General features: G+C 52.0%; 1 long non-coding RNA gene across 1 annotated transcript in view; it reads right to left on the bottom strand.

The window, feature by feature from the left end:
• Positions 1–3,906: 3,906 nt before the first annotated feature.
• Positions 3,907–27,072, bottom strand: part of LOC125114213 (uncharacterized) — a 203,519-nt gene continuing 180,353 nt past the window's right edge. Inside the window, exon 5 of the long non-coding RNA XR_007131738.1 lies at positions 3,907–4,032. This is a non-coding gene — a long non-coding RNA (uncharacterized LOC125114213). The remainder of the gene's footprint in view (positions 4,033–27,072) is intronic.

Here is a 27,072-nt window from a genome sequence, read left to right as displayed (position 1 = left end):
CCCCCTCCCCTGCCCCCCACGCCAAGCATGCTGGGATTTGGGGGGGTGTCTTAATCTAGAGGCAGGGGACACTTTCATCCCATAGAACTTTATACTGCATGCCAGCCAGCCCGCCTTGCTCCTGGCCCCACCCTTGGCCATGGGGACACAGTCCATTTTCCACACCCAAGACAGTGGTCCCTCAGCCTCCATCATCTCCCGTGAATCAGACTCAGCGTGGGTGGGCACCAGCCAGGAGAAACACAGCTACCGCGCCCTGGTTCTCAAGCAGCCCTCAGAAGGGCACACAGAAGCCAGACCAGGAGATCAGCTGTCCAGGGAACCGAGGCTCTTCCATGACAGACGGTGTGGGTGCTGGGGGTCAGGCAGCTGATGGGACATTTCCCTCCAAGGCCTTAGAAGCTGATGCTCCCACAGCCAACATTGAGGGTTAAGGGGGGAGTGGGTCCTGGGTGGGCAGACGGCATCTATTTCCCGTCACCACCTGAGGAAAACCAGGGGGCCAACTCGAAGGGAACCATCCAGCCAAAGAATGAGTCAAGGCAGCCCAGAAAAAAAGATGGAGCTCCCCCTCCCGCCCTGGCAGATACACCTGTGTCCACCTTGCCGTGGGGCACAGAGGACCGGCCTGGAGCGGCTCATTTGGAACAAAGTGTCCAGAGTCTCACTGCTTGATTTGTTTGTTTGTCTTTTTATAGCCAAACCTGCAGCATATGGAAGTTCCCAGGCTAAGGGTCCAATCTGAGCTACAGCTGAGACTTACGTAGCCACAGCAACTCGGGATCTGAGCCACATCTGTGAACCAACAGCTCACAGCAAAAACAGATCCTTAACCCACAGAGCGAGGCCAGGGAGCGATCCCACATTCTCATGGATACTAATCAGGTTCTAAACCTGCTGGGCCACAACAGGAATTCCTGTTTGTTTGTTTGAATTCACTACTTGGTCTCATTGCTTGATTTTTTTTTTTTTTTTTTAATTCACAACTTGGTTTTGATGCCTCGATTCGTCACATATTGGCTGTGTGGCCTTGGGGAAGTTACGGACCCTCTCTGAGCTTTACTTATTCCATGTATGCAGTAGGCATGACACTCACAGAAAAGGACCAAGTGGGATACGACATACAGTGCCCTCTGCCCGGTGCTTGGTGCACGTTTTCCCCTTCCTTATTCTTCCCAGTCTGACCTTCACCTCTGGAAGGGACGAGCCGTTTTCTAGGCTCCCACCCTTTAGTTACTCATCGGCCCCGGTCCTCTGGTTTCTTCTGCTCACACAGGCTCTCCCTGGGTCCAGGCAGGAGCTGCGGGCTGCCAGGCGACACGGGGCAAGCTGACAATCTCCCCGCAGAGCCAGCTTTCAGCAAGCCCCTTTCCACCGCGACGGCCCAGGGGAGCAGCCCCCGGGCCACGCCCGTGGGCGTCACGTTCAGGGCTCACTTCCCCCCCTTCCTCCGGCCTGGCCTCGCCGGCCCCTTCCGCTGCTGCCAGACAACCCTGCTGCCTCCGTCAGGCCCGGACTCGTCCGGCTGGCTCGCCTTGGTCCCGAGGCTTATCCAAACATCTTCATCGCTTTTCATAAATTCAATCCCTCCTTATCAGCCGCACCATCAGGAGGAAGGGCAGGAGGGGGGCTTGTGACTGAAGTGTGGGGAAGAGAAGCTCTAATTAGCCTCCTTGCTGTGCGGGGTCACCCGCAGTTCAATCACCCTGGCTTCACATGTTCGCAATCACGTAGCGGGAGCCCGGGCCTGGCCCACTCCTCTGCTCCCTGGGTGCAGGGCTGGGCTCCTGCCCCTGTTTCTTCTCTGGGCAGGAAGGCCTGCCAGTTGTAAAGGGAGATGGGCTGGCTTGATCCCCTTGGAGCCCCAGATCTCTGGAAACAGCTCCGTCACCACTGCCCAATTCGTAGCAGCCTCTCTGAGGGGGCTGGTCTCTGTATAAATAGTGTATAATCTGCTCTCATAGAACCCTAAGCTTGTTCCTCTGGAGCCAGCTCTGCCTTTGGCGAGCCTCAAAACACCTATTTCTGGAATGCAAAAGGCTCTGGCCTGTCTTCTGATATGATCTCCACGATAATAAATAAGGTAGGAAGACTAATAGACTTGAGAGAGCTCATCAAGACAGGATTCTGCCACCCTTTAGCTGGACAACTTTGCAAAAGTTTCCTTGCTTTTTTTTTAATTAAGAAAAAAAAAAAAGTGAGGAGTTCCCATGGTGGCTCAGCGGTCACCAACCTAATATCCATGAGGACGCAGGTTCGATCCCTGGCCTCGTTCAGTGGGTTAAGGATCCGGTGTTGCCATGAGCTGTGGTCTAGGTTGCAGTTGTGGCTCAGATCTGGCGTGGCTGTGGCTGCGGCATAGACCGGCAGCGACAGCTCCAATTCGACCCCTAGCCTGGGAATTTGCCACACGCCCAGCCCTAAAAAGATGAAAAGAAAAGAAAAGAAAAGAAATTTTTTTAAAGAGAGGTTGATCATTCCTTTCCTCCATGCCTCCCACTGCCAGGAGCGCTGAGTCAGAGCACATGCAAATACACCTCCTAATGTGCCGAATTCTAAACAAATGACACATGTTCCTGACCATCCGCCCACTGGACATATGGTAACGTATTGCCACACAGAGGCTCAGAGGCTGCTTCTTATTTTCGTCGTATTCCCGAAGCCCAGTTCCCTCACGAAGACCTTGACTTGAATCAAGCATCTCCCTGATCGCATTTAAGAGCGGGGGCTAATTTTTCACCCTGTGACAATACCAAGATCGCACAAAGGCCACTCCCACGCACCTCTGGTCACCTACTATTCCAGCACATTCCATCCCTGGAGGGTTGTCCAGGAGACCTAACACAACGGTTCCCCGATCCCCCTGCCTCCAATCCCCATGATTAGCAAAGAGCCAAATTGGTTCAATCATCAGCATTTGGGTGCCCTGTCCTGGTTCCTAGAAAAGATCCCTGACTTTTTCATGGTTCCCCAGAAGCATCACAGATCTTGAGACCACAGAACTTATCATCTCAACAGGAGCACTCTTGAAAATGGACATGTGCTATGAGTAACTACGCTGGGAAAACCAGTGCAAACTGGGAACTGTCTTGGGTAAGTGGAGAAACATGATAGTGGACGGATAGATCTTGCGGCGGGGGACGGAGAAGGCGGGAGCAGTAGCTGCTCAAAGGGAATTTGCAAAGGCATGGAATGAATGAATTCTTTGGTCCCTGTGCTCTCGGGGAGAAAAGGAAACCCTCATTCTCTAACTTCGTTCGTTCAGGTTCCACTGGGGCGAAAGTCCCCCCAAGGCTTACGGGAGCCTGGCAATTAACACGCAGTAAGTGCGGGCTGGCCTGAGCTCTCCAGGGAGGAGACGGACGGAGCTCAGGGAGGGACACACAAGCCTAGAGTCCCCAAGAGGTCCCAGCCCGAGCATTTATGATTATGATTATAACTGGCATGTGTGCGGGAACCAGGCCTTCGGAGCACATTCTCATGCATTTTCTCTTTTGATCTGAAGCAGATAATGCAGACGGGAGCATGCGTCTGAAAGGCCACCCTGTCGAACAGCACACTGGCTGAGCAAGAACAAAGAGCATAAATGAAGAAGGATGTTTGCACTATGCTTCCCGCTTGCCTGAAAACAGGAAGCTTCAGAGGCTTACTCTGGCGAGGTCTCCACCTCTTCCTTACCCCAAAGCTACATGGCCTAAGAGGCTTTCCTTTTAGTACTTTTTTTTCAATGCAGCAAATCTTTTCCAAGACACTCCCCCACCCCTGTCTCAAGGTGGTGCCCCGGGAAGCAGCCGTGGTCTGTTCCGAGGGTTGAGTCGGGGGAGATGCAGACGCTGAACCACGGCCCCCTCTTCCTCTCGCGTCACCTGACTGACAGCCTCTGTAAATCTCACCTTCCACACATACCTTCGAGGAGAAGTTGTCACCAGCAGGGAATGTCAGCAGTTGGCCCAATCGAAACACCTGGGCTGCCTCCCAAGGCCAGTGACTTGGATGAGGTCGGAGGGGCAGAGGTTGCTGAGGTGTGTGTGCCTGTGGATGACAAGGATTGCAAAACGGTGAAACTGCCTTGTCATGAGGATGGAATTCGTTGACACCAGAAAGGAGAGGAGGAGAGCTCTTTGGCGGACAGAGGGGGACCAGGCTCCAGCCAGCTAGGAACCTCTGGGGCTGGATATGGCAGAGTGTGGGAACAGAGTGGGAGCCACGCCTAGAAGCAGAAATTAGCACGTGGTCCAGACTGGCCTCATGACTGCAGCTTCAGCAGCCTCTGGGTCTGCTAGTCTCCTGTGCTTAAAATTAAAGTCTCTGAATCAGAGTTCTCCAGAGAAATAGAAGCAACAAGAGATTAGATAGACTGGAGTTCCCGTCGTGGCTCAGTGGTTAATGAATCCGACTAGGAACCTTGAGGTTGCAGGTTCGATTCCTGGCCTTGCTCAGTGGGTTAAGGATCTGGCGTTGCCATGAGCTGTGGTGTAGGTCGCAGATGCGGCTCGAGTCCCCCATTGCTGTGGCTCTGGCGTAGGCCGGTGGCTACAGCTCCGATTGGCCCCCTAGCCTGGGAACCTCCATATGCTGCCAGGGCGGCCCTATGAAGCAAAAAAAAAAAAAAAAAAAAAAGAGAGAGAGAGAGAGAGAGAGAGAAAGAGATTACATAGATAGATAGGAAGAAGATATATAGAGAGTAAGAGAAAGAGAGAGTGAGAGATGACGATATTTGTTTTAAGGAATTGGCTCATACAGTTGTGGTAGGGCTCTCAAGTCCAAAATCCACACTGCAGACAAACAGGCAGGTGTTAATGCTACTGATATGACACAGCATTTCTTCTCTGAGAAACCTCAGTTTTGGCTCAGAAGGCCTTCCACTGATTGGGTTAGGGCCCACCCCCACTGTCAAGGGTGATCTCCTGGATTTAAGGTCAATTGATGGACAGTGTTAACCATGTCTACGAAGCATCCAAACTAGGGTTTGATTAAATACCAGCTACCAGAGCCGGGCCAAAGTGACCCAGAAAGCTCCGAATCCCCATCTCACTCGTGAGATGCTCCAAAGCCATTTGGCAGGCTTCACTATTGTCCCCGCACAAGAACGCAAAGGTCTGCCTCCACGCAGAGAGCTTGTTGGTGGCAAGGGGGCGGGTACTACATTCACCTCTGAATCACCAGCCCACTTCATAGGCTGCTTGTGTCAGTAGGTGCCCAGCAATGCCTCTTGAGTAGGATGGACTGGAATTGAGGAAATTAACTCGGCATCATGGAAAGGTCATGAACCTAGGAATGAGAAGACCTGGGTTCAAGTTCTAGCTTCACTGATAGTTGGTGGTGTCAGGCAGTCAGGTTATCTTTCCCCTCTGGGCTTCAGTAAGATGTAGGACATGGAAGCAACTTAAATGTCCATTGACAGATGAATAGATTAGAAAGATTTAGTACAGATATACAATGGAATACTGCTCAGCCATAAAAAAGGAAATAATGCCATTTGCAACAACATGGATGCAACTAGAGATTATCATCTAAATGAAGTCAGAAAAAGAAAGACCAATATCATACGATACCACTTCTCTGTGGTACAAATGAACTTATCTACAAAACAGAAACAGACTCACAGGTACAGAGAACAGACTTGTGGTTGCCAAGGGGAGGAGGAGGGAGGGAGTGGGATGGACTGGGAGTTGGGACTAGGGGATGCAAACGACTACATTTAGAATAGATAAGCAATGAGGTCCCACTGTACAGCACAGGGAACTGTATCCAGTCTCCCAGGAAAGACCATGATGGAAGATAAAGTAAAAAAGAAAAAAATATATGTATATGTATGGCTGGGTCACTTTGCTGTACAGCAGAAATCCCCACACTGTAAATAAACTATACTTGAAAAAAAGATGTACAGACATTGAATCGAATGCTCTTCTACCCTCATTAGTAATTGTCCCCCGTGCGTCCTTGAGGACATGTGCCTTAGTGTCGACGGGGACAGGTGTACTCCAAGAACAGGGCAGGGACATCGGAGGAAATTCAGAGCATAGAGAAATGAGAGGTAGACAGCCAGATAGCGATAATGCGTAATTAAATAGATCAAGTCAAATAGAAAATTATGTAAGTAGACATGGGGGGATGTATTCCGTGCATTTTAAGATTTGGATCTTTTGTTTCTTCATCTTGGTTCTCTTTGGCGATGCGCTGAACATCCCTGGCAAAATCATATGCTTTGAATTTAGATGTAACTGCCAAGAACAGCCAAGGAACTACAGGCTCCGTTTAGCTGTCTCCATATCTGAAGATAATAAGATCGAAGATAGCCACCCTGGAGAAAGACAATCACTGCAGAAGAGGGAAAGGGGAATTTGCAGAAGAAATCCAAATGGCAAAAGGCAGTCAAAGAGGCTCAGCCTCGTGGCAGTCACGGAAATCATCTAAAAAAGCATTTGAGGGAGTTCCTGCTGTGGCTCAGTAGGTTAAGAATCTTACTACAAACCCCACTCTTGGGCCTATATCCGGACAAAACTCCACTTAAAAGAGACACATGCACCCGCGTGTTCATTGCAGCACTACTCACAATAGCCAGGACATGGAAACAACCCAAATGTCCATCGACAGATGATTGGATTCGGAAGAGGTGGTATATATACACAATGGAATACTACTCAGCCATAAAAAAGAATGGCATAATGCCATTTGCTGCAACATGGATGGAACTAGAGACTCTCATACTGAGTGAAATGAGTCAGAAAAACAAAGACAAATACCGTATGATATCACTTATAACTGGAATCTAATATCCAGCACAAATGAACATCTCTACAGAAAAGAAAATCATGGACTTGGAGAAAAGACTTGTGGCTGCCCGATGGGAGAGGGAGGGAGTAGGAAGGATCGGCAGCTTGGGGTTATCAGACACACCTTAGAATAGATTTACAAGGAGATCCTGCTGAGTAGTATTGAGAACTATGTCTAGATACTCATATTGCAACAGAACAAAGGGTGGGGAAAAAAATGTATATATGTAAGGATAATTTGATCCCCTTGCTGTACAGTGGGGAAAAAAAAAAATGATGAGAACCAAAAAAAAAAAAAAAGAATCTGACTACAGTGGCTTGGGTTGCTGTGGAGGCACGGGTTTGATGGTACCGTGGGCCAAAGGATCTGGTATGGCCACGGCTTTGGATCTTCCCTATGCCGCAGGTACAGTCACTCAAAAAAAAAGAGTTTATTTTTCCATCTGATGAACAAAGTGTAATAGGATTGACTGCACACAGTTGGGGAGAATCGAAGGAGAACCCACTTTCACCAACGATTGAAGCAGCCTTCATGGCGGTCAAGTGGGCAGATCTACCAAGTTTAAATTATATTATTTCACCTAATTCGATGCTGAAGGGTCTATGCCTAGGAAATACTCACTTTGGGATGCATGTGTGTGTGTGTGTGTGTGTGTGTGTGTGTGTGAGAAAGAGTAGGTGTGAGAATGCTGATTGCAATGTTTGGTGTAACAGTGAAAAACTACAAAAAACCCTACATATCTACAAAAGAGTGAAATGACTTACTTATACCCAAGGTGTGGAATATCATGCAGCAGTCAAAAAAGGATGAAGCAGCCATAGGAGTTCCCATCGTGGCTCAGCATCCATGGGGATGCAGGTTCGATCCCTGGCCTTGCCCAGTGGGTTTAAGGATCCGGTGTTGCCATGAGCTGTGGTGTAGCTCACAGATGTGGCTCGGATCCAGCGTTGCTGTGGCTTTGGCATAGGCCGGTGGCTACAGCTCCAACTGGACCCCTAGCCTGGGAACCTTCAGATGCCTCGGGCGCAGCGCCCCCTCCAAAAGAAGGGCAAAAAAATAAATAAAGAATGAAGCAGCCGTAAGTACTGATGGGGAGCGTTGGCAGAACAACGCATATACTCTAGGCCAAGTTTGTCTTATATTTGCATGTGTGTAGATCCATATATGGACGTCTACAAAAACATCTGGGAAGATGAGAAGAAAATGCACCAGGCAGGAGGAAGAAGAGTGAGGTTAGAGGGAGCACAAGCAGAGATGAAACTGTTCCGCTTATTCACACCCGTAGTGTTTTAGTTGTTTATAATCCCAATGTCGTCACTTATCACCTGTCTATATAATAACACTAGAAACAACGACGGTAATAAAAGGCAGACAAAAGTGGGGAGCGTTTTACTAGAGCCTGTGGTTCTCTCAATGCCATCCATCCTCTCTCCTCCCCCGATTCTCCAAAGCTGAGCTTCCTCGTAAGGAATGCGAAAGCAAAGAGCTCAGTAAAGACCGCTGCACTATTTAAATTCTTCCCTCCAACTTTCAGTTTTTGTGTCAATCAGGGTCTTGGCAGGAAAGGCATGACACACTTAAATGAGGTCATTTGAGGCGAGATAGGAAAGGGGTTATTTTACAATGTGTGGGCAGGTGCAAGGAAGTCGTGAGGGGAGGGTATCATCCATAGGCGCCCAGCTGCTGCCCTTGAAAGAACAGCCACCAGCGAAACACACTGGGGAGGGCCGGGGGAGGGGCTGTGAACACCCCAGCTCCACTCTCCTCTCTCTCTCCCATCTTCCTCCCCAAACTCACCTTCGTCCAGAGCTACCTGGAAGCCAGAGGGGCAGAGAGGTTTTTGATGCAGTTCCTCCAGGTTGGTCTCCTGGGGCACCGAGCAGGCGAGGCAACATGGAAGGGGGCAAAGAGGAGAAGCCCACATTCCCGGCTGTCCATTTTAATGAGCGCAGATGCGCACAATCACAATTAGATTTTGAGCTCAAGCATCACACATCCGTTTGGATGTGCAAGTAGCAAATAGTCTGCCCTTTGCTTTCCTCTCTGCCACTAACCCGTTCTGTGCCTCCGGGCACTGTCCTACCTCAGATCCCACCCCCTCATTTCTTTTCTTTTCTCTTTCCTTTTTAGGGCTGCACCTGCACAGGGAAGTTCCTGGACGAGGGGTCGAATCAGAGCTGCAGCTGCCGGCCTACATCACAGCCACAGCAACACCAGATCCGAGCTACATCCAAGACCTAGGCCACAACTGGCGGCAACTCCCAGATCCTTAACCCACTGAGCAAGGCCGGGGATCAAACCCACAACCTCGTTAGTCAGATTCTTAACCCGCTAAACCACAACGGAACTCCCTAATTTCTTGATTTGTAAGAGGATGTTGGGTGGACCTAATTATTTCCGAGGTGCCTTCCAGCTCTAACTTCCATCACTAGAAGACCAGCCCTCTGCCTTGAGCCCTTTCCTGGTTGGTAACCATTGGTGACAGCTCTTAGCGCATTGGCAGTAAGAAAAGAACCAACATTGGAGGACTGGGGCTGACGCTGAGTCTGCAGGGATGTTCCTGCAGTGGCTGCCTCTTCCACTCGACACAAAAAGGTAAAACAGCTTTGCAAGAAAGAACCAACCCTTCACCCTTGCCCTGCCTGGCTCCCTGCTGGAGTGGCCCAAGGACAGTGAGCAAAACCCACACTGGTGAACCCACAGGCAGCATCACTGACTCGTCACTTCCAGACGAGAGGCAAGTAACTGGGTAAAAGCAAAAATAGGTGACAAAGACTTTCACCCAGTTCAGTGCCCCCTGTCCCCTGTGTGCCCGGCTCGGCCCCAACCCTCTGAGGCAGAATAAAGGCAGTTCGATTCCCAAGGTATTGCCAAGAACCCTCATTTCTCAACCAAAGACTCACATCTGAGGAATATAATGCGCCATACACGTTTATCCGCCAGTCCCCCGGCCCCGGGTACCATCTCCACAGGAGAATGGTTTTGGATGCAAGAGACCCTGTTGTGGTTTTTGACCCAGCCCTTCCAAAGGCTTCGGTTCTGAGCTCTCCTCTCGCACAAAGACAGCCATTCCTTTGAAATCCCAGCAACTCCTTTGCCTCCAGAACATAAGGGCTGTGGGCGGTGACCTTGAACCAAGAGGGCACCCAAGCCGAGGCATCGTCGAAGGTCAGAAGCCTGCAGGTCCCAGCTTTAAGCCCAGGAGAAGCGGTAGGTGTGATCACAAATGCTTCCTCTGTGGCTTAAAAAAAAAAATCATTCCTGATCATCTTACCTGCATGCTTTTGCTTTCAGTATGTGGTGAGTTCACTTAAAGGCAAGAATTTTATCATCATGCATTTCCTTCTAAAGTGTTATAGCTGTACTGTCGGCTAGGCATTCGTGACCATGAGACGTGGAATGGAGCCAATCAGCTGAAGAAATTGATACTTGAAAAGGAAACACATCTTACCAAGGAGAGACTCCAGGTATGAAATAAGTCCCCGGGAACGCAGAGCATCACTGGAGACTGAATCACACCACATTAGGGTCTGTGCCAAGATGAGACATGCAGTTACCCATCTCCCCAGGTATTAGAGCTAAGAAGAGAGGAAGGCTAAAGAGGCCTGAGTAATTCTTCCTCTGCATTGACTCGATGTTCTGTTTAGAGGGGATTTTTGAATGTTCCGTGTATTCTCAGCATTAAATACTCAGGACCTTAGAGATGAGAGCTGCCCTCTCATCTGTGGACCTCTTAGAAGAGAGAGAAAGGAAGAGTTCCCGCTGCGGTGCAGTGGGTGAAGAATCTGACTTTAACCCCCTGCCCCGGCTGGGGTCGCTGTGGAGGCCCAGGGTTGAACCCCAGGCAGCACAGTAGGTTAAAGGATCCAGTGTTGCCGCAGCGGCACATGTGTGTCGGCAGCTGCAGCTCAGATTCAGCCCTTGACCTGGGAACTTCCATATGCTGTGGGTGGGGTCATAAAAAAAAAAAAAAAAGAAAGAAAGAAAGGAACAAACAATAATCGATCGCAACTAGACAAGCCAAACACTGTTCTAAGGGCTTTATAAACATCATTGTATTTTATCTTCACAACGATCACGCCCATTAAAAAATGTGGAAATGGAGGAAAAAAGGGAAATGAAATACATGTCCCAAGTTCACTCCTAATTTGCAGGGCTAATATTTAAACCCGGTCACTCTCGCTTTGCTTCCTCACGCTGTTCACATCAGCACACTGCCTAGACGTGGCTTCAGGGAAACTGAAGCTGGCTTTTGAGATTTTACCAGCGTTGGAGATTCCCACATGGCGTCACTTGGCATGTTTCTGCTCTGGGGGCTGTACCGCTCTTCCCAGCTCTGCGTCTCTTTCCCCACCCTCCTGACTCGAGGCAAGGGGCTCTGCCGTCGTAAAGGAAGGACTTGCTAAGGAAAAGGACTGAGGAGATGCCTTCCTTGCCCCATCAGTATCTGATGGCCTTGTCGCCACCCCTGAGGGTGGAAGATGGCACCAACTACCTTCAGATGGGGCAGGAGAGGAACTAGGCTCTAAGCAGGACAAGCTCCCCAGAGCAAGTCGGGGGTTGAGCGGGGTAATGTTTTTGAAATATTCACCAACTGTCCCCTTATAATGTCCCTGCACCCACTGGCCTTCCCCCCATCCAGTTCTTAGTAAGGGTCTCCTCAACCTACCACATCAGAGAAAGGCAATACAGCAGGAACTAAAGAAATTCTTGGTTTTGAGTTTCAAAGTAGGCTTTGGAAATGCACAGCAAATACAACAAATAGGGGAGAGTGTATGACGAGAGAGGGCGAAGCAGCTCTTAGATAAAACCTCAGTGGGCTAAGAACCTGACAGTGTCTGTGAGGATGTGGGTTCCATCCCTGGCCTTGCTCAGTGAGTTGCTGAAAGCGGGTGGCCTAGGTCACAGATGGGACTCAGATCCCGCGTTTCTGTGGCTGTGGTGTAGGCTGGCAGCTGCAGCTCTGATTCGACCCCTAGCCTGGGAACTTCCATATGCCGCAGGTTCGGCCCTAAAAAAGCAAAAACAAAAGACTCAGAGATGCCCTGTGTTGGAGGAGCAGAGGGAGGCAGCCACCAGAGAAGGAGTCGATATTCTGAGAAGCAAGTAAGAAGTGCTGCCAGGAGCCTTGGCGCAGTAGCTGGAAGTGTGTGGCCCTGGAGGGTCTCTGGTTGGGGACAGAAGACAAGCTGACAACCCCTTGAATAGAGCTGGAGGTCTCAGAAGAGTCCAGTGTGGACAGATGATGCTGAAGGACCATCGTGACGGGCCCCTTAATGTCTCTGCATTCGGTTAGCACCCCCACACCCCGAAATCGGATGCGACTCCAATGAAAAGGGTAAAAGCTATTGGGGGAGGGGTGAGTCTTGAAATGCCCGGGGAGAACGGCGTTTTAGGAAAATCAAGCTCTAGTGCTTGCCTTTCTGGGTTTGTAAACAAAGGTTCGCACCTGCCTTCTGGGCCGAGCATCTCTCCAGGACCGACCCCTGCTCTGCTGCCCTCTTCTCTCAGCGCTCAGAATTCACACCCTTCCCTCCTTACCCCATGGGCATCCCTGCCACCCAGGAAGATCCCCCTGCATCTCTGTGCACTGCATACCTACGGGGGCCTCACACTGGCGTCTGTTCCCTCAGAATCTTGGGCTTTGATATGGTCCATAGAAGGATGGCAGCGCTGGTGACAAGCCCATCCCAGCCCGATTCATGAGCAGAGGAAAATGCTGGGGCAGGAGAAAGGCTAAACCAGGAAGGGACACTCCCTGCCACCCACCTGGTCTCTGGGAACACCGTATCTGAGGTTTGTTTGGCCACCCAAGGTGCTGGGCTCTGCCAAGCTGATAACCATTCCGGTCTGACGGGCACCCGCGGCCCCTGGAAGGTGCCTGGGCCCACCTGGTAGTTCTGTTTTCCTTTTCCTCTGAGATCCCCGGGGCTGCTGTTTCCCCCTCGTCCCCCTGCCGCATCCCTGACTTACAGAGCCGGCTCAAGAAGTCACCCAGCCAGCCTACAAGAGGCAAGTGACAAGACACCCCTGCTTGGTGATCTTTTCCAGCTTTTAAAACCTTGGACACAATGCAGAGTGAAAAACAGTTTGAGCTACTTTGGAGCAGTGGTGCTTTGCCTTCTCTTCTCTAAAACATGTGTTTGTCACTCCACGATATTGTTTGAGCATCTTTTTTTTTCTTTTCTTTTCTTTTAACAGCTGCATCTGCGGCATATGGAGGTTCCCAGCTTAGAGTCATATCAGAGCTGCAGCTGCTGGCCTACACCACAGCCACAGCCATGCCAGATCAGCTACACCACAGCTCATAGCAACACCAGATCCTTCACCCACTGAGTGAGGCCAGGGATTGAACCTGCATCCTCATGGATACTAGTCGGGTTCTTAAGCTAGTGAGCCACAATGGGAACTCCTGTTTGAGCATCTTGTGACGCTCGATTCTAGAAACCGGGATCAGCCGTAAGAAGGATCTGTGGGCTCCTTGCTCCAGGGAGCAGGCCTGCTGGCTCAGCAAGGCAGAAGGCGAGCTGGGTGGTCCAGACCCCCCTTTAAGGAAAGGCTCACTGCCTGACTGAGAGGACAGCCCAGCCACTAGCGAGTCCAAGGTCCCCTCAGCCTTCCAGCTGTGGCCATGCTCTTCTTGGGGCTGGCCCTGGTCAATGGCTGAGCAGGTGATGGACCAAAGACCAAACAACTTCCAACCACAGCCATTTCTCCAATGGGCGATTTCTGCTCCAAGCCCCCCATGGGCTGCAAGGACTTTGGAGGTCTTTCCATGCTGGAGGCCCTTCCGGCCCAAGCCGGCTTCCTCCCCTTCCTTTTAGAAAAGTCACCCCCTACCCCACTGCAGCATCTGCTTCCTGGGGAACCCAGCCCATGTTTGGGGGACACAGAAACCAGGGCGACTGCAAGTAATAGCATGTGCTGTGGAGAGAGCACAGGGCCATAGGATAGAGGTAGACTTGGCAGGAGACGGAAGGTCAGCTGAGGTCAAGGGCACCCACCCTTCTCTGACACGGGAGCTGAGACATGAAGGAGGAGGGGGAGGGGGAATCAGGCAGAGTCAGGGCATCCGAGAAAGGGGGGCAGGCTGTGTGGGGAGGAGGAGGTGTGTTAGAGGAAGAGGAAGGGGAGAGTGTGGCTGGACCACAGCAGCAAATGAGGGGAGAGCAGTTCAAGGGGAGCACAGCAGTGATGGGGGAGCAGGGCTGTGATGAGGGGAGCACAGCAGTGATGGGGGGAGCATGGCTATGATGAGGGGAGCACAGCAGTGATGGGGGAGCAGGGCTGTGATGAGGGGAGCACGGCTGTGAGTGACAGGGAGGTACAGGACATGAACCACCAGTGAGGCCAACCGCGCCGTGTGCATCACACCAGAGTCCAGTTTTTCTCATCAGTGGAGTCAGAGGACGGCAGTCCTGTATGTGCCAGGACCCCCGGCAAACCCAGATGCAATGAAACAATAAAACACAGCAATACATTGTGATTGGAACACAACCAGGGGCATATCGCAAGAGCTGCCTCCCCCATCCGGGCTGGGAGGGGAGCAGGGAGAGGAGCACGGGGCCGGGGCGGGGGCGGTGGAGACGCACTAGAGGCGACGGCCAGTTCTGGCCACTGGGAAGGCCACGACAGAAGGCAAAGGATGAAAGCGTGCTGGCGCGTGGGGACCCACACGAGTTTGTTCAGAAAAGTGAATCACACACCACCCTCGGGAGGCTATTCACAGCAAGTCACGTGCTCCCCTCCTCAGATGTGACAGTGACACACGTGCGTGTCACTCTTCCGTGGAGCAGAGCCACGTCCCTGGAGCTGGGTGGGGGTGGGGAGCAGAATTTCCTGAACCTAAGGAGCAGCCCCCACCCCCGCCCGGACTCCTGGGACTTGGCAGGGATTCCAGGGAGCCTTTCCCTAGGGCAGTGGTTCTCAGCTCGAGGCACTGGTCCCTGTCAAGGTCTGGGGACATTTTTGGCTTTTACCATGTGGGGGGAATGCTGCTGGCATCTAGTGGGTAGAAGCCGGGGATGCTGTTAAACAGCCCACATGCAGGGGACAGCACCCCCACATGCTCCTGGTGCTGAGGGGAGGCCAGCTGCCAGGGTGGGGGAGGGCATCCTCCAGGTGCGCTTCCCAGGCCAGCATCTTCAGCTTTACCTGGGAACCTGAGGAATGCAAATCCCCGGGCCCCACCCCAGACTTCTCCACTTATCCGCCTCGGCCATTTAACCACAAGGCCCGTTAGGGAATTCTCAGCGCTGGTCTGGAAGGAGAGCTCACCTCGCCCCTCGCTCATAGCGATCCCCGCGTTAGAGCCTTTAGAAAACTGGGAGCAATGTTGCCTTCCTTTTGGGGGACATGCGACAACATCTGGACACATTTTTTGGTTGTCGCATGGTGAGGGGGCACTCCTAGCAGCCAGCAGGGGAGAGGCCAGGGGTCTGCTAAATGCCCTCCATGCATAGGACGGCCCCCCCGCACATAGAAGGATCCAGCCCCACGTGTCAGTAATGCCAAGTGGAGTTGGAGAAACCCTATCCTAAATCGAGCTAAATCGGGAGGTCCCGTTGTGGCTCAGCGGGTTAAGAACCCGACTAGTACCCATGAGGATGCGGGTTTGATCCCCGGCCTTGCCCAGTGGGTTAGGGATGCTGCGTTGCCATGAGCTGTGGCATAGGCTGGCAGCTGCAGCTTCGACTCCACCCCTAGCTCGGGAACATCCATATGCTGCCTGTGCGGCCCTAAAAAGCCCAACAACAACAACACAAGCCAAAGTGTGCATCCCTGAACCCAGGGATGCTTTCAGGCAGGTGCCTCAGATGAGAGCGTGCAGCAGAGTCTGACAAACACCGAGGCCTTCCGTGTGTAATCCTGAAAGTGCGAGCACGGCCCTGTCCTCCTTATGAAAGTACCAAGAAAGAGTTTGCAGACTCCCTCGAGGGGGTCTCCCGAGGCGGGCTGGTAGGATGAGCTGGGGTTCAGACCCAGCCAGAGTTGGGGTGGGGGGGCTGGGGGAGATGACCCACCCCAAGGGACATCCCTTCCAAGCGAGAGAGCATTCCTATGATAATAATGTGAAATGTGGTGGAGCGCTGCCTTTTCATTAATTTTGGTCCCTTTCAAGACCACAGTTATTATTATAAAAACACCGATAATACCAAACATATGTTGAAAGTACACAGCCGACGGCAGCCCTGGAGACCTGGGGACGTGCTAAGTCATCTGTCATCTGGGCTGGTGAGAAATCAGCGGGCCCCCCTCCCCTGTGCCCTCAGAGACCCCAACACCCTGCTCATTAGGCCTGCTCGCTTGCTCTATTCCTGTTCAAGCCCCTTCCCAGCCCAGTCTCTCCCCTCCCATCAAAGCTCAGTGCCCCCTCTCCCGCCCCTCGTGCTAGGGTAGATTCTGGAGGTGTTGGGTCTCCAGAAATCCCCGTTTAATTATTTTATTGGAAAAAGAGGAGGGGGAGGGCCAAGCAAAGGCACGTTCTCTCATTTTGGAAGAATGCTTCATTATCTGCCTCTGCAGCGAGCGAAACACCTCTCTGGGCTGTAGGCAGTCCTGAGTTATTATGTGAGACACCCAGGCGCCTCGCTTCCCTCTTCCCTGAATCTCCCCCCATCCACCACCCGCCCGCCTGCCCTGCTGGTTGAGGGGTGCAGCAGCACAGCCCCGCTTTCCGGTGAAGCCTGGGAAAGGCCAAGAAATGCAGTACAGCACTGCGTTGTCGAAAGAGGCTGGGACCTGGCCCTGAGCCTGCACGACCTCCCCGCCTCATGCCGAGAACTCTGAAATACTCCCCAAGAAGCACAGTTGGGCTGGACAGGACCCTGGAGCACATCTGGCTCCATCTCTGCTCTTGCTAGGACCATCTCTCTTGCATCCTCGGACTCTCCTTCGTCGCTTCCAGTTCCCAGGTTCCTTAAACAGCTCAAGTCCAAGTTGAGAGGTTAGGAAGTCCTTTCCTGGCTAAAACAGAACGAGAGATACCTGCCAGGAAGGGTAGCACTTTGTGACCAGGTGACTTTGCAAAAGTCTCCCATAGCCCCAGCCTCACTTAACAGCATCTCCTCGTGGGGGTGACAGAGCAGGGGTTGTGAGCTCCAAGTGACAGAGGAGGAAGATGAAACCTAATGAAGTGAAGTGGCTTTTCCAGGTGCACATGGCGGTGACAAGGCAGGGTCACTGGGAGGCCATGAGGCTCTTGTCCTCAGCAGGACATTGTCACCTTGTGTCTGCTTCCTGATCCATCTCAGGGAAGGACAATCCCCACTCACTTCTAACAGTGCCCTTCCCAAATGCTCTCTCCCCCCCCTCGGCTCCTGGACCATACGGAGGGCATGGTCCCTGTGTTCCTGATGGCGCCTCCATCCTCAGAAGGCGTCCACAGCCACGTTCAGAGCACTTAGCTTTGGGATTACCAACCAGATGCTCCTCTCATGCCAGGTTGTCCCCAGGGAACAGGGGCTCCACCCCCGCCCTTGAACATCTAGCTCTTCCTCCCACCATGGTCCCTCCTGCAGGACCACCCTTCCCCACCCAAGGCACTGAAGGGCGGGCCAGGCTTTGACCGCATCATCTACGGAAAAACTAAAACCTCTTTCTCATTGGTAGAGAATTCTATCCACCCCAACTTCTGAAGACCTGAGTGGGGAGTTTCTTGAGGACAGCCCCTTAAAAATAAGAAGAACACAAACGGGCCTTATTGAATGCTGTATGATCAACTCATGTTCACTCTCACAACTCCAGGAGGTGGGTAGTCTCTTTGTGCCCATTCTACAGATTAAGTAACTGAAGCACAGAGTCAGCAAGAAACTTGCTGGAGGTCACATCACTGCAAGCTGGGGGAGTATGATTAGAGAAAGAAAGAAAGAAAGAAAGAAAGAAAGAAAGAAAGAAAGAAAGAAAGAAAGAAAGAAAGAAAGAAAGAAAGAGAGAGAGAGAGAGAGAGAGAAAGAAAGAAAGAGAAAGAAGGAAGGAAGGAAGGACAGACAGACAATTACTGGGGGGCGCGGGGGGGGGGGTGCTTCAGGGAGACAGGGAGTTAATAAGAGCTCAGACAGAAGCTATTTCTCCAGGATATTTCCAGGAGGATAAAACCACCTTCTCATTTTTCGGCACATCCTGCAGTTGTTAAAACAAGACAGCATCTCAGTGAAGGATCTTGACCCATGTATGCTTTGCCCATAACCATCCTTTCTCCTTTGCATGTTCTTCCACAGCTGTGTGAGAGTCATCAGCATTATAAAAAAACACTCCCCAAATCTCGGTGGTTTAGCACAAGGGAGCTTTCGTTTTCATTCTTATCACAGTCCGAATGGATGTTCGATAGGGAGCCTTCCAAGTGGGACTTCCGAGGATTCCCGGGTCCCAGCTCCCTTGATGTCGTCCTTCCTTGGGGACAGTGAAGGGGAAAAGCAAGCTCACGGATCCCATCACGAGGACATTTTACAGAGCCCTGGAAATGGAGAGCCACCGCCCCACCCATAGCGCGTCATCAAGAAGCTGGTTGCATGAATGCCCAAACTAATGACGGGGGCGGGGGCTGGTAAATGCCGGCTTCCTAGTGTCTAGGGAGAGACTATGGGATGGAACGCTCCTGGGGGGTGGGGGTGGGTCTCGACCACACCAGTGACTCCACTTCCATATCGTCAACTCTACCGCCATTGCCTGCCCCCAGCAGTCACTCCATGTCTCTTCAAAGGTAATCCTCAGGATTAAACCTAACTCCTCTAAGACATGGCCTGCTCGGGCCAGAAGACCTTGTAGCATCACCTTCCTGGATCTGGACCCCATATGTCCATTAAGGCAGCCTACAAGGATTTCAACATTTTTAGCAACAGGTTCACACGGTTGGATCAAATTAGTCTTGTGGTCAACGAAAACCCCCAGATCGCTTTCATGTGAACTGCTGCCAACGGAGGGCTCTCTAATCTAGTTCTTGTGCTTCTGAATTTGAAACCACATGAAACTGAACAGCAGTGGTTGAAAGTCTTCCATCTTGCTGGGTTTGGCTGAGCACTTGAGTCTGTGGAGAGTAGCAGGGATCCTAACACCAGCACCCGTCGTATCAGCTTCACCCCAGCCCGGTGTCATCTTAAGACCTTCTTGATCTTCAGTCAGGTCACTGATACAAAATTCAGTCGAAGCTGGAGGCGTATCGCACAACGAGGATTTGGAATGAGCCTTTGATTGGTACTTTGGGTCTCGTCGTTTAACCATCTGGGAATCTGCCGAGCAAGACTATCATCCGGCTCACACTGACTCTTTTAACCCGACAGTAAAGTCAAGCGAAACCTCGCTGACTGAGAGCTTGCTCTTTGAAAGGATCCAGTTTCCCTCCATACATCATTCCTATTGAATTCCGTCTGCTGTCCACCCTAGCTCATCCACATTGACTTCATAGTCACAGAATCCAAGCTGAAAGTTAGGTGTCCTGAATCCCAGGGCTTCCTACATGGTCATCAGGAATATTATGGGCACCCCCTATGCCAAGAGACAACCAAAGCACATGGTCTCGAAACAGAAACCAACCCAGCTAAAGTGGTGCCAAGTGGCTGTTAGTACATCCTCTGAAATGCCCACATATTTTCCAGCTTGCGGCTTTCCCATCCATCAACCCTCTTCTTTGCCCTTCCAATTAGAAAGACAAGAGCTATGACTGCCAAAGATCACGTGGGGGTAAACTCCCTGGAGTCATTCAGGTGTGACTCATGTCACGTGTGTGTTCGTCATGTGTTTAGGGAAAGCCTCCTGGGGACTGGCAGGACCCCACCCGTCGTGGTCCGGCTCCGCACAGCTCCCAACGTCAAATTCAGGGAGGAAGGCTGGTTTGAAGGAGTGAGAAGCCTCTGTCACAGAAAGCCACCCAAGACAGGGCTGCTTCTACCATTTCCAGCTGGGAAGGCATGGCCAAGAAGAGGTTCAGCAGGATCTGATAAGAATCCTCCCTAATTAACATGCTAATTGTTTCCAAGTAGATGTTTCTAAGGGCTGGAAAAGCCTGTTCCCTCAAGTAGACCAAAACCCTTCTCTTCTCCATCACCTCTGGCTTCTATCATGAAGTCCCTGGACTCAATGTTTGATCATAGAAAGTTTAAAGGTAAGCCTACAAGTTCCCTGGTGGCCTAGCGGTTAACGATCCGGCATTGTCACTGCTGTGGTACAGACTTGATCCCTGGTCCAGGAACTTCTGCGTACCATGGACACGGCCAAATAAATAAATAAAAATAAATAAGGAAAGGTAAGCCCCAAACATGAGGACATTATTCTGGATTCTGAATGAATGAAATCCCTGATAATCACTTTCTATTTTTTTTTTAAAGTGAGTTTCTAGGATCTGATTGGAGAATGGGAGAAAACTGTCCAAATTAATTTTTTTCAGACTCTAAAATCATGTATTTTTGTTGATGTGAGTTTTAATGCTAACATATTTAACCAGACAGCATTCTATGCAGGAGTCAGGCACAGGGCTATGTGCTTTCACTAATTACCGTAGTTCATCTCATCAAAACGATCATATGAAATAGAGCAAATTAACGGATGGAGATAGTGAGGTGTTGCTTGGTTGCACAGTGAAGGATATTCAGCCAGGAATCAAACTTCAGCTCTGACTCCAGCAAGAGTCTTTTTTTTTTTTTTTTGGTCTCACCCACGACAAGTGGAAGTTCCCAGGCCAGGGATGAAGCCTGCACCACAGCAGCAACCCAAAGCCACAGCAGTGATGATGCTGAGTTCGTGACCAGCTGTACCACCAGGAAACTCCAAGACTTTCCTTTTTTAAGGCAATACAGGCACAGTGACGAAAGCCTACAGGCTTTTCATGGGCTCGTGAACACATAAGAAAGAAAAAAGATAAAAAAAAGAGAGACAAAGAAAGGAAGGAAGGAAGGAAGGACTGGCTTCAGAATATAAAGAACTACGAACCCCAACCCCGCCAAACGTTTCCTTAAACACCAACGAAATCACATTGTTAACTGGCCAACAGCAATTTAACCCAATTCCCAAATAGTTATTAATGGAAATAATAAAGTTTAAATCACAAGCATCGATCTTTTTTTTCCCGTAAATCTCCAAGTTAGAAAAAAATCATAAAGGTCTCTCATTATTTTTTTTTCCTGGAAAATTATATTTAATGGGGGGTGTGGGTGCATTTCTAACTCTTTTGATAAGAGGGGTGGAACCTCCAAAAATAAGAAAGCTTGAGGACCGCTAAGATCTGAAAGCATCCATGGATCTGAGTCCTGCCTTATAATCCCCTCCGCTCCACTACATTTTGTGTCCAAGTTCACACCGCGCCATCCGTGAGATGAAACATACCCTGGTCTTGGTCATTTTCACATGACTTTACTCACTGATGTCTTCAGCGTCTTGGCTTATAGGGTACAACCAAGTTGAATGTAAAAAATGACTTTTTTTTTAATAAATAAACTAAATGAAGGATTGAAAATACTGAAAAATGCAGGATTTGGGCTAAGTCAGAGAGCCCTGGGGAGACAGCGCTATTGGCTTAAGTGGCATTTCACGATGACCAGGGCCAGGGCAGAACAACCTAGGAGATGAGCTTTGTCACAGGTTCCACGATAACTTGTGCCCAGGGACATAGACCAGGCTTTTTCCAGGAGGAGCTGGAAGGGGCGAAGGCACAGAAAGCCTGCCAAACTCCCCGTCCACACACTTTCTGCAGAGAAATCGCAGGCAGCGTCAACAGTCACCAGAGCCCAGACTTCCTGGAGGCAGTGTCCAGGCCAGGCATCCTGGGCATCAGGCCGGCTGCCGGGGCTCTCTGCCTCTTGTGAGACTTTTGTCTCTATCAGACGCCAAGACAAACAGGCAAAACCAACTTCTTGATTTCTAGAAAGTTCCCGAGAGGTATTCTCATTGCAGCCTCAGCAGGTTAAGAACCCGACTAGGATCCATGAGGATGCAGGTTCCATCCCTGGCCTCGCTCAATGGGTCAAAGATCTGGCGTTGCCCTGAGCTGTGGCATAGGTGGCAGGTGTGGCTCAGCTCCTGCATTGCTGTGGCTGTGGTGTAGACTGGCAGCTGCAGCTGTGATTCAACTCCTAGCCTGGGAACCTCCATGTGCTGCAGGTGCGGCATAAACAGAAAAAAAAAAAAAAAAAGAAGAAAACCCACCTAGAGATGGTGGTTGGGGGTGGGTGGGGAGAGGGTCAGGGCTGAGCTCAGGTGAGCCCTGTTAACCACTGCTTGAAACAAACACCAACAGCAACAACTACCAACAGCACCTGGCATTCTTTAGAGCATTTTTTGGAAGCTACTTTCCAACATCTCTGACCTGATATAACTGCCGTACCAGCTCTGGAAGCTACACGAAGCTGAAGACTTCCATTGCCATAAATAGGTGAGGCTCAGAACAGTTGAGCAACTTCCCTGAAGCCACCCAGCGATGCAGGGCCCAAGCCTTCATCAACCCAGGGCCCCTGGACCCAGAAAGAGTGTTTTGGGGGGCTACTGCCAATGACTATACCTACATGGTCTGAGTAACCTCAAAGAGATACCAGCTCAAATTCTCCACTTCAGGATATAAACAAAAACAAAACCTGGAGACTCAGACGCTGGCAGAGGGCCTCAAATGACCCAAGCTCCTGCTTCCAAAACAGTGTTTGTGCATCTAAGACCTGGTAACTGAAACCAGGCTTCTCATTTTTGCCCTTTGGAGACCAGAAGCCTGACTCATGGCTAGCTGTCCTGAAGGTGTGGTCTCCCCACACCGCCCATCCGCTCCTCCCACCCACCACGGTCCTGCCCTCCTGAGCTTACGGGCAGAGTCGCTCTCCAGCCAGACCCAACCCCTTTCTCTCCAGGCTTTAGAAACTGGGCATTCATTCTGCCACGTGGCATCAAACTTGATGTCAGTGGCTCCAGTGGGGGCTGCCGGCAGCATCTCCTAGAGCAGGATGGCTGCCTACTCTGCCCACCTTATCCTTCCCAGCACAGGTGAGTCACCCAGACGCCGGAAACCCAGGCAGCCCAATACAGGACCCTGCCCACCAAGGTGAGTTTCTTGAACACATGCTGGGAACCTGTTCATCTCCAAAGCCCTCGTGTCCATCACGGGGGTGACCTTTCCTCCTGACCCCTCCCATGCATCCCATCAACAGGCATGTCTTGAGCCCCCCTCCTCCACCCCCTGTCCTGAGAGCCAAGGGCTGTGTTAGGTGCCTGGGGTACAGTCTGTACCTTTGCAGAGTTCATGGCCAAGGGGGCTAAACAGATAAGGAAGCGATTACTATTCAAACTGATTCACAGGATAGTGCGAAGCATAGGGCAAGCTATAAACCCAGGGGAAAACGTGTTTAAATGTATACAAGTCAGGGAAGGCTCCCTGGAGGAGGTGATGCTGCAGTAGAAACAAAACTTAGCTCAGATTCTATTTTCCAATTAGGGCTCTGGGGGGGTCATTTTGGGGCCCAACTGGGCAGAAACTCTCATCCACATTCAGGCCAGCAGGTGCAATCTCCTGAGACTATTCCCAGGATCTCCTGGGACTCCGCCCCAAGTCAGTAGCACCCACGTTCTCCCAGGTGGGTGGTGAGTTTCCTCTGGAACAGGGAAGCTGAGGCAGCAGGGAAGGCTCTGCTGAGAGTGATCCTCATGAAGGCAGCGGGGTGGCCCAAAGGATGAACCCCAGAAGTGACCTCCTCAGACCCAGTGGCCTCTGGGGGAGGTGGGGGCTTGAGGACCTGCAGAGAAGGCACCAAACTTAGGCTCCCCAGGCCCACAGACAGTGAGATGCCGATTTGGCTTGGCTACCTTCCCAGGTGATGAGACACAAACCTCAGGGGCGGCCGTGTTATTCCAGACGCCAGGCTCCTCGCCACAGTCACTTAAGCTCAGCTGTGTCTGTGCTCAGGGACCAGGGCCACCTCCCAGCTGGCCGCCAGGAACGTGTGACCAGCAGCTCCGAGTTGGATTTCCACCCCATCCTGTGACTAACTGTAGGCCAGCGAGCGTGTGGGCCCAACCCGGCCCCTCCCTCGGGAGGGGCAGCCGCAGCCTGGTCATCGGGCTCCCACAGGGTCCCCTGGAATGGGGTCCGACAAGGAGGGTCTGTGAAGGCCACAGGGCTGGGGGCACAGGATTACTTGGGGGCAAGGAGGAAGGACATTGTAAGAGAATTTATTCCTGGCTTGTTCCATGCCGCAGGTGCTGTGTTAGAGGAACTGAGGCTCAGAGAGGCTAAGTCACCCACCTGCAGTCAACCAGCCCTGTGACTGCACTGAGGTCAGCACGTGGTTCGGGTGACACCAGCACCCCTGTTCTCCCCCTGCACGATCGAGCCTGAATTAAGGCACCTCTTTCCCCCCACCTGACCTCTGTTGGATAGAAAACCTTTTCAAATTGTCCTGAGGTCAGGGCAGAGGGGAAAGGCAGGAAAGGGACGGGAAGAGCTGGGACAAGGCTCAGCAGCGCAGTCCCTGCGGCCCGGCCGGAGGGATGATGATGGTGAGCCTACGACAGACAGAGGCAGCACCTGCCAGGGGGTGTCCCCAAGCGCGTCCATCCTTTCCTATGTTCGCCGCATACTATTCCCCACTGTCAGCTCAGACCCTCCTTCCCGTGACCCAGAGGGGACCTCCCAGGGACCTCTGTGCATCCAACTGCAGCCTCTGGCCCCTGGTGGCATCTCCCACATCCTGCCAGCTCTGTGGAGCCAGGCGGCAACCTCCCCACCACCCTCGGAGGTGGGTGGAAACGCTGGTGCCTGGCTCGGCGAGGCTCCTGGAAGCCCTCGTCATGGATCACTGCACTCAGCCACCGGATTAAAGGGGCTCAGAGCGAGGGCAGCCTGCATGGCTGGGCCTGCTGGGCTGCTCTGGAGCCAGGCCAGCCGCCCTTCCCTGCTCTGCTCGACCGGTGGGGCGCCAGGCAGCCTGGAGGAGCTGGTGGCCTCAGCCTTTCCTTCCAGGTGCCACAAAGGGCAGGGCCCCTCGGGGTCTGGAGGTGGCCTCTCCCAGAGGGAGGAAGGCTCCGAGGGGCCGGAGCCCCTGGACAGGCACCCCAGCCCAGCCAACAGTGTCCCACCTGGACGCTATTCAGAGTGAATCACTTGGAAAGAGCCCTGCAACTGTATCCTGTGGGAAATCACAGGCCAAGAGCCAGAAAGAAACCAGGTCAAGCTTCATGGATTCAGGCCACCAGGAAGGAAGGCAAAGAGCCCAAAGTTTATGGAGTGGCTTCTCCACACCGGCCACACTCAGAGCATGTGAACCATCACCCTTCCAGGGAGGCCAGATTTTACTCCGTTCGTGGATGGGCCGAGACAATAAGGGACCCGGTGGTAGTTACCTAAGTGGCAGGTGGCACGGCTGGGATGGAAATCCAGGTGTGGCTTACTCCAAAGTCCAACTCCCTCTGTCATACCCAAGCCCACCCATAAACTGATCTGATGGTGGCCTCTTAGAGGACCCTCCTCCAAGCCCCAGCCCTGCAGCACAGAAGCAGACAGCCTGGGAATTCTCAGAGGCCACATCCCTCTAAGAGGCAGTGGCGTGGAGGGTCGAGGGCACGCAGCCAGAATTCCAGCCCCAGCTCTGCGCAGACAAACTGTGTGACTTCAGGCAAATGTCTTAACTTCTCTGTGGCTTAACTTCTTCTCCTGCAAAATGGAACTACGGATGGCCCACCTTCGGAGCTTCGCTGCAAGGATGAAACGAGGGATGCTGGGTCAAAGGTTTAGGCCAGGGCTTGAGCGTTGTAAGCGTTCAATAAATGATAGCTATGACTGTTGCTGTTGTGGTTACTCTTGGTGCCAATCCACATCTCCAAGACCTAGCCCCCCTCACCAGACTTTCTTTCACCAGATCCCGTCATCTAAGCCCCAACCAAGGAGGAGGCTCTCCAGCAGGTTGCTGACTCCCCAGGGCAGTGGAGCAGAAGGAGCGGAGTGGAGTCTGGGGTGGCGGGGTGGGGGTGGGGGGCAGTGCTGGGTGATTGAAGATAAACACTCATCAGCAGACCACACACTTCACTTCGTGCCCCTCCCACTGCGACGGGGCGAAGGAGAGCATGCAAATTCCGCAGTCCAAGCTGAGTCAAGGCAAACATGTTTTTCTTCTTCAAAGGAGATGAGGCCACATGAAACCAAGGGCAAGCATCTCCCCGACGACGGTCACCTAGCGTCTGAGGTGCGGCCCCACCCACTAGAAACGGTGGGGGAGGGGAGCCGGGAGCTGGGACGTTTGGGAAGCATCCCCAGTTAGGAAGCCAGCAGTGGACGCTTCGGCCACAGAGGGGTCCCCACGTGCAAAGAGGCACAAACACTCCTGTCCAGTCCAGCGGCTCCTTAATTCAGGGGCCCTGGCCTCTGCGGGAACCACGTTCCGACTCAACCTCCCTCCCCACCCCACGGAGCCTGGGACGGCTTGAAAGGGAAGAGTCAGACAGAGATACCCACTAAAGTTCCTAGAGCTGGGACCCTCCTTTTCACCAGGCACCAGGACCACACCCTCTCCAGGTGGTGAAAGTCCATTTTATTTTGAAAGACAAAAGCATCTTCCGCTTCCTCCTTCCTCGTGGGCCTCTGCCAGAATATGTTGCTGTGGGTCACCCATTCTAGTGCTCAACCCCCTGCCCTGCCAAGGGAGCCTCTGCCTCGGTCCCCCCAGGGCCTCAGGTTGCAGCCATTTTTCCTCCTTAGTTGCCCAAGACATGGTGGTCCCCAAGTTCTCCCACCCTGAACTGTCCAGGCACCCCACTCACCTCCAGTCTGCTTGGCCCTGGCTCTGGGGCTTGCGAGAATTCATTTAATTCTCACGGCTCGCCCCCTCAACCCCCTTTCCACCCTTCCCTGCCCCCCACAGCACTGCAAATAATGCCCCGCTTTATATGGAAAACACTAAAATAGGATCACACCTTTGAAAAGATATTTCCACCTCGCAGCCTGAAATCAGACTTCACCTTTCTCCGTCCTCCACAACCACCACACTGGCCCTCTACACACACACACACACACACACACACACACACACACACACACACACACACACACACACACACACACACACACACACAACACACACACACACACACACACACACACACACACACACACACACACACACACACACACACACACACACACACACACACACACACACACACACACACACACACACACACACACACACACACACACACACACACACACACACACACACACACCCATTTTGCTACCAGACTTCCCTAAGCCAGTTTAATTGAAAAGGCATGATTTAGGCTAATTGACAGCAGATGGGTTCAGCTGCAAAATGCAGAGAAGCATTTGCTGAACAT

Source organism: Phacochoerus africanus, chromosome 14, assembly GCF_016906955.1.
Source record: "Phacochoerus africanus isolate WHEZ1 chromosome 14, ROS_Pafr_v1, whole genome shotgun sequence".
Classification (NCBI taxonomy): Eukaryota; Metazoa; Chordata; class Mammalia; order Artiodactyla; family Suidae; genus Phacochoerus; species Phacochoerus africanus.
Note: the sequence above shows the minus strand (reverse complement) of the source record. Positions and strands in the feature narration are given on the sequence as shown.